At 32.8% G+C, this 8,453-nt stretch overlaps 1 long non-coding RNA gene across 1 annotated transcript; it reads left to right on the top strand.

The window, feature by feature from the left end:
* Positions 1-230: 230 nt before the first annotated feature.
* Positions 231-7,559, top strand: LOC143062350 (uncharacterized). The gene is made up of 5 exons (XR_012974706.1): positions 231-458; positions 2,041-2,208; positions 5,869-6,046; positions 6,636-6,859; positions 7,103-7,559. It is a non-coding gene; the product is annotated as an uncharacterized LOC143062350 (long non-coding RNA).
* Positions 7,560-8,453: the final 894 nt, after the last annotated feature.

Raw genomic sequence — 8,453 nt, 5'->3', positions numbered from 1 at the left:
GCATCACTGAAGAGTAATTCATTGTAAAAACGTTTTAGAATTTTCGTATTTTATGATCTTCACCTCAGTTCAGTTGGTTTGGCCTTCCAACTGATTCGAATTGATGTCCTGAAAATTAGTGATGTTATCCAATCAAACCGAACGTTTCAGACGATGTCGCTTTAGAATTTTGAGTCTGGTATCTTTGATGAGTGTTTATTTTTACATTTTAGGCACTGTATCAATAAAGACTCAGAATTATCTACAATTAGTCCAATATAGAAACAAGTACGTTACGACTGGGACACTATGGAGTCATAACGTCCAGTCCATCCATATATGTGCAATACACTGTCAAAATGATATTCAGTGTAAATCGTTCTTTTATGGAGACATTACGTGCAGTGGATATGGCGAGTTTCTTCCAAATATGCCTGACTTGACAACGTTGAATGGAATGGAATTTTACAGAAAAGAAAGTATGAAAACTGACTTTCAAACAATTTTATATTTGATTTCTTCATTTACTTTTAGGAAAATAATCAAATCTACTATAATAGTATGACAATTAATTGAGAATAACTTTTTGCGTATTAATTTGAAATGTAGAAGACCTTTGTCAATTTCCCGTCTTAGAGAACATCTTAAAATTTCTACTCCAGTATGTATTTAAAAAACTGAAATAGTGCAGCAGATCTGTCTGGTTTACTTGAAACACTGAAGAAAAGAAAATATGCGAACATGTTGACGATTAATCATTTTATTTTCCTCAGTGTTTAAAGTAAATCATCTTTTAATCAAAACTTATGGATACTTATTTTTAAAAGTAGGCATTGAAATTAAGCACATATATAAAATGGAAAGAAAATGTGGTATGATTGCTAATGAGACAATTCTTCCCAAGAGACCAAATGATACTGAAATTAACAATTATAGGTCACCGTAAGGACTTCAACAATAATTACAATCATACCGCATAGTCAGCTTTAAATTGCCCCGAAATGATCAATATAAAACAATTAAAACGGGAAAAACTAACGGTCTGATTTATGTTAAGAATAATGAACAAAAAAACATAATATACAGCAACAATCGACAACCACTGAATGACAGGCTCCTGACTTGGGACAGGCACATACAGAATGTGGCGGGGTTAACATGTACTTTTATTCCTTATGCATGAATACACTAGTAAATCGATCTAGGGAAATATGACACCTCTCATCTGGACGAATCGTTGAGTTATAACAATAAAATATCGTTCAAAGTGCAAAATGGTCATATAATTGCGATATAAACATAAATATAGATATAAAAAGATAAGGAAATCGTGCAATTAGATTTTTCTAGGTCTGTTTAATTTCATATTATAGATTAAAAATATATGTTGATCATCGTTTTAACCTGAATAAGAATGATGTTTCTTGGATCGAATCAGTCAATCAAATGATTTACCTCTGTTTCACTGTTAATGTTGACATTCTTTTCCTTTACATAACTCAACTCTCACAATTCACCCTCTAGCTAAAGGGTTTAATTGAAGTTCACAAGAATACGGAATCAATGATGTTGAATTATTCAATTGCAAGTGAATAATTCATCATCAATGATTCTTGGCTTATTTTAACAAAACTGAACCATACAGACCACCAATAGCGGATCATTATTTCACTATTTCACTTTGATTCGTTAATGATTAAACAAAAACCCACACTTTAGATTTTTTCTTTGTTTTGTGACCCTTTATATATTTCCCCCAGTATTTACATGCAATACGACTTTGTTATTGAACACATTAAAGAGTAAGCATAATAAAAAAATAGGTGGATATTAGGGATAGCTGATTTAATAATTTGATTACTTTCAAAAGGAAGTTTTGCAATAGATATTCGGGATAGCTGATTTATTAATTCGATTACTTTTAAAAGAAAGTTTTGCAATACAAATGAATGACTTAACAGCTGAACATAGAGGTATCCGTTACCTGCTGGTGTAAACGAGTGAAGCCGGATTCCGATTGAAGTACAGTTTATAAAAGTCACATTTTCTTTTTTTTCCCAGTTTATTGTGACAATGGTTACACCTACAGTAACGAGACATCAATATGTTACAAAGTTGTCAACACAAACAACTCATGGACAGATGCTAAACAATTCTGCAACGATGAATCTACCAGTCCAATTATTCTTGAAAAAGCAGACAAGATTGATGCTTTGAAAAATTTACCAGGTATGATTGGCTTTTTTTTTTTTTTTTTATGTATGATATATTATTAAATATTTGTTATCAGTGATAACTAGTCTAAATATTGTGCAACCTTCGTTTTATTTTCCATCCTATGATAAATCTCGAATTCAAAACTCCCCTTAACGACTTAAAAATAAATAATTTTACATTTTCTTTTTTTTTTTTTTTTTTTTTTTTTTTTTTGTGGAGGGGGTATACTTAAAGAAATCGACAGAAATGCAAGCTTAAAAGTTTGGTGAAATAAAGAGTTTAAAATTCATATGTATGACTGAAAAAAAGTTGTCTTCAATTTTCTTTGTACTACTGTAAAGGGTGTTCTTTTTTTGCCTTGTTTGTCATTCGGTTTTATTTCGGTTTTTTTTTTCATGTCAATGTCAGTTTCTTTTCGAAATTATAGGTTTTAAATTACCACCTTCGTATCTTCCTCATATTTTCTTCTTCAAATTCAGAATGTTAAACAATTGTTAATGCCCGCGTCACACTGTCCCGATTTTTTCGCCGATGGCAACACGATAATGGAAATTTTCAAAATCGGGACCGATCGTATCCAGATCGGGCTATTCTTTAACCATCGTAGAACCATCGGCCACTTTTTTTAGCCTTCGGGACAACTTCGGGAAGGGTTCTAAATTTTTTAACATGTTAAAAAATCCCCGAAGGTGCGTCCGATGTTGATGGTTCGTATTGAGTTCGTATCACCATCCTCACCATCGTAATGTCACCGGGAATGCATCTTTGCACATCGTATTGCATTCGTGTTTCCATCGTTTCCATCGGGCAGTTTTGACATTACGATGTCTACACGAATGAATCACGAAGATACCCGAAAGTCTTACGATGGCAACACGACTTCGTGAAGACCTCGTAATCCCGTCGTGTTGCCATCGAATAAAAGTACGAAGGCGACAAGATGGAACAACGAAGGCAATAAATCCAGCTTAATGTAAGTTAATTTTCGCGCTAAAATACATTTAAAGTGCCATGCGCGATATGCACTGGTCAGTCTAATACGACAGTTAAGAAAGACGTTCACAAAACATGGAGCTCATATCATATGATTCTATGAAAACAAGAAAGGCGACAGCGTTGTTTCTATTAATTCAAATGGAACAAGAAGAGCAGCTATTACAGACTCAGAATTTACTTTTACAAGTAAAATATTATTTTTTGTCAATTGTTCATATTAAGTAACATAATGAAAATCATAAACGCGCCTCGTACACCAACACTGCAGGTACACGTATATAGGGAAACCAACTTTTTCTTCATTATTCTGATTTTTTATGTATCGTCGGAGTTGTTGTCACACGAATGTTTACTCCATAACCATTTTGTTTTCTATATGTCATATTTTGACGCATTTGTTGCTTTCCCCACATCCTTCCTTTTGTCTATATATTATTATGATATTCTCCTGGAAAAAGCTCTTTTTGAATAAAAGGGATCAACGAACCCATTACCTTACCTTTAAGATAGATCAGTAAACTTGGGCATAATTATGGGTGATTATTCAGACTAGTGCACACTTTTTACAGTTCAAACAAGGCAATGCCGAGCGTGGCATCCTCTCGTATGTAACATATTGGGGACAAATATGGACACTATATTTGTATATGTAATATAATGACACATGCAGAAAATGGTAAATTGAATATGCACATTTGATACATTAACTATTTTTTTTGAAATCAACCAAAACATTCAGTAACTGGAAATACCTTTAATATTGTCTGCATAGAACCAGCAGGTAAAAATATGAGCAACCAATTTCCTGTGTATTATGCTATTTCAAGGAGAAAATACAAGTCCATCTGCATGACCTTGACCTTTGGCCTTGAACGTAAAAAAATGTCAGATCATTACAAGGAGGAACAATATACCATTTGTGGTTAAAATCTTTTGAAGCATATTGGTTTTAGAGTGTCAACAAGGGTGATATTGCCTTGTATTACAACTGCCACTGTGACCTTGACCTTTGAACTTTAAAGTCAATAGCGCTTAAGATATTCTTAACGAGTAACACCATACCAAGTTTTGAGTTTTGGTTCTAGAGTGTCCATAACAATTTTATCTACACACAAATTACATGTAGTAGGCGAGGGGATAATAAACTAAGTTTTATAAGAATTAGACAAAAAGATCGATTTCCCGCCATGCATGGCAGACTTGTACAGAAACGATATGTTGTCGAAATTCTGTTCGTATCTTTTAGACATCGTATGGCCATCGCGCCATCATCGTAAACCATCGTGTAGCCTTCGTAATCCATCGTGTAGCCTTCGTGATCCATCGTGTAGGCTTCGGCTGAGATATGAAGCTTAAATACCCGTCTTCGGTTAACCTTCGTTTGTCCATCTTTTGCTATCGTATATAATTTCGGCACCATCGTATAGACTTCGTTATTCATCGTACTTGCTTCGGTCACTTTTTGGTATTTTAACGAGATCGGGACCAACTTCGTACGAGCTTACAATTTTCGCATTCGGGTGTCCATCGTATATTGAAATCGGGACAGTGTGACGCGGGCATAAAAATGATCAAATCAGGACGTATCAACCGGGACAAACCATTTGACAGGTGGGGTCATCATAAAATTTTGTATTTGATATTACATATGATAGTCTGTTAATTTAAAGTTAAAAAATAAAGAAAACAAAATTATGTTTTCATGTTTGTCTGTATTTGCAGCTAAGTATATATTATAACTTGTCAAACAATCAAAATTCTCATAGAAATCAGAATCGTTCTTCATTTTTAAACAACATGAATTGATAAATGATAACCTGGTATCACATGAGTTGAAGACTGGATGTAGAGCACATATACATTTAAAAAATCCCATGAATATTTACTTACATCGCTACATGATCGCATTGTGTTATTCGACCTGCAAGTTCAACGTGTCGTCTGATCATTTTAATGTCAAGATTAAATATAATCATTATATGATCGCTCTGTGCTACTTGACCTGCAACTTAAATGTAATCATTGGCTAATACTTTTTACGATGTCATTGAAATAACCTTAAAATTCCTAGGACTAGTCAATTACATTCTCAAGGTCACAGCAGATACAAAGTCCTTTAAACACCAGGAATAATACCAGGTTCTTCGAACACACATACACATGTAGGTATGCTCTACTTTACGCTCTCATATAATATCCAAACTCGTTGTTTTGTCGTATAGAGTTTGCACTTTAAGGAAAGGATTATAAATCTGAAACCATTTCGATATATTAACTTTCAGTAACTACTATTTTCCCAGTTTTCGCGATTATGATATTACCGAATGTGAATTATAATCGTAATTTTCTTTTAAAAAAACCTAATAATTATAATAATAATTTGTCAATTGTTAGTCTTTAACTGCTTATCCTTACGGAAATCCCGAGAACATCACGAGCTTTTAGGCTGGAATCTTGTTGAATAGTCTTTAGTTTTCTGTGTGGTGTTCGTTATTGTTGTTTAACTTTCATGGGTTTTTTTTTCTTGACCCTGGTGTTATTTGGATTATGAGTTTTATTTCATCTTCGGTATCTTCGTTCAATTTTTGAATATTTATACGTTAAGTAAATCATTATTTTGTCACAATGTAAATTTAAATATTCAAAGTAACATTGCTAATCTTGTATGGTTTTTAGATTACTTATGCGATGGTGCTTTTGTACCATACATTAACAAATGTTACTGGCTGACGCCAACCCCTGCTACATATTACCCATCAGTAACAACTTGCATCGAAAGTGGAGGAACACCAGCATCGTTCCCGGATGTAGACACTTACATTTACGTTGTCAATGCTTTGGGCATTAATGGGAGGTAATTCTGATATAAATACTTTGTTTTCTTCCGTATTCCTCGCCTTTTTCATTTAAATTAAAAGATTTATGGTTCGGACAAAACCAGAGATGCGAACACGAAGATGCATGTACCATCTGTTTCATAACAATAAGACATTAACTTTTGAAATGACAAATAAGGAGTTGTGGTACGATAGCCAGTTGGACAACTATCCACAAGAGTTCAAATTACAAATATATAAGCAATATTGTTGGGATTGTATATATAATGTCTATATTAGATAAATGACTTTTTATCTGTACTCTTGGTATGTTAGAAGAGTAACTATACATCTTATAATGGAAGTGATTTGGTTTTATTTTAAAAGAAAAAAAACTGTAACATTTTTTTTTTCATTACATGTAGCTTTAGATAAGGATTGACTTCCAAGATTGTATGTTCAATTACTATTTTTTGTTTAGTTATTATGAAATACGTACACTCTATGTCTTATGTAAATTATTTGTTTTGTTCAGAAGAAAATGTTTGTTGAAGAAATGCAAAAACACTTTTATAAATTATAATAAATGAAATTTTTGACATTATTTATAAAATTTCTAATTCTCAGTACAAATGACGTCTGGATAGGTGTAAATGACTTTAACATGGACGGAGACTGGAGAAATTATGACCAGAGCTACCTCGCCTTTAACGACTACCTATACGATTATACTACCTTTGGAACCTGGAACAATAGAGATGCTTTGGCAATTGTACCAACAGACAACCTACTATGGTGGGAACGCAATGAGTACACGATTAGTATTAAGATGATGTGTGAAAAAGATATAGGTACAGTACAGTTTTGATAGTACTTGCTTGATCTGTAAATTTACTTGACATAATTCCTAATATGTTTCTGTATATTGAATATCTTTTATTCATGCAAATTTCAAATTAGTATTTCATTTAAAAATCTTAAACATCATATAATGCATTGATAGTCTTTAGAAAAGAACTTTCATTATGATTTTGGGAATATTTGATTTGATATTTTTGATTTGTTAATTTTTGATTTGATAATTTTATTTGCAGTTGACGATTATTGGATCGGTGGTTCTGATGACACGAACGAAGGTACCTGGCTATGGGAAGATGGACAAACTATCAATATGTCGCTGTTTCGTACTGGTGAACCGAATGGTAATAGTGTTCAAAACTGCTTGTCTCTTACATTTTCGTCATCAGGTAATCAGTTTGAAGACGAAGACTGCTCTGTACCGAAAAAGTCCATTTGTCAAAAAATTTAATATTTGAAGATTGGTATAAAAGAGTTCATCAACGTCTGTGGTACTGAGTAAACATATTTTCTTTTGTTACATCATTCACTATTTGTATAGTTTGGGAACACTTGCTATGATCGGCATATTTAAACAATGTTTCTTTTGAATGATCATCAACACTGTTTATTATCTAGTCGTGAAGTGTCTATATATTTTGTACAGTCTCTTATAATTACATTATAATTTAAGTTTACTAAAATAAATGTCTTACTTCAAAAATGATGATACATTAAGTAGTGATTTTGATATATACGTCAAACAGTTTTTAAGCTCCTCCTTTTCTTCATCTCAATGATCCTCTTAATATTCGTCAGATACTCATTGGTATATTCTTACATGTAATCCAAAACCATTTACACATAATCAGAACAACAAGGAAATACTTATAGATATATATGTGTGGTATCTAAGCAACACATATACATGGATATATAATCGTATAAATGATAGATGGAAAAGATCAGATATTGAGAGGTCTGCTGGTTGATTCCTAGTAGCCAACAGTACATCAGTATATAAAGCATGTCTCTTTGAGCTCCAAAAATATTTTCATTTGCACACATGTCACATAAGACATCATAGCAGCCGATATAGGTATCGACGTTTCTTCATTAAATAAAGACAACAGTAGTATACCGCTGTTCAAAATTCATAAATCAATAGAGAAAAAAACAAATCCGGGTTATAAACTAAAACTGAGGGAAACGTATCAAAAATAAGAGAACTACGACACATCAGAGACACAACACCGAAATGTAACACACACAGAAACGAACTATAATGCAACAATGGCCATTTTCCTGACTTGGTACAGGGCGTTTTATGAAAAAATGGTGGGTTGAACCTGGTTTTGTGGCATGTCAAACCTCCCGCTTTAATGGCAGTGTTAATTATAACATGAAAATGACAACATAACGCGACAGGGTTACAATAAATAAACAAATGAATGGGAAAAAATATAGGACAGAGAAACAAACTAATAATAGCCAACAAAAGGTAACAAATTAAACATATTTTTATACGCCAGATTTAAAGGCAGTCAAGATGTAAAACCGAAAAGGACAAGGAAAGGTTAAATATCTTAGTTCTATTGAATACTGATT

This window comes from Mytilus galloprovincialis, chromosome 2 (assembly GCF_965363235.1).
Source record: "Mytilus galloprovincialis chromosome 2, xbMytGall1.hap1.1, whole genome shotgun sequence".
Lineage (NCBI taxonomy): Eukaryota > Metazoa > Mollusca > Bivalvia > Mytilida > Mytilidae > Mytilus > Mytilus galloprovincialis.
Note: the sequence above shows the minus strand (reverse complement) of the source record. Positions and strands in the feature narration are given on the sequence as shown.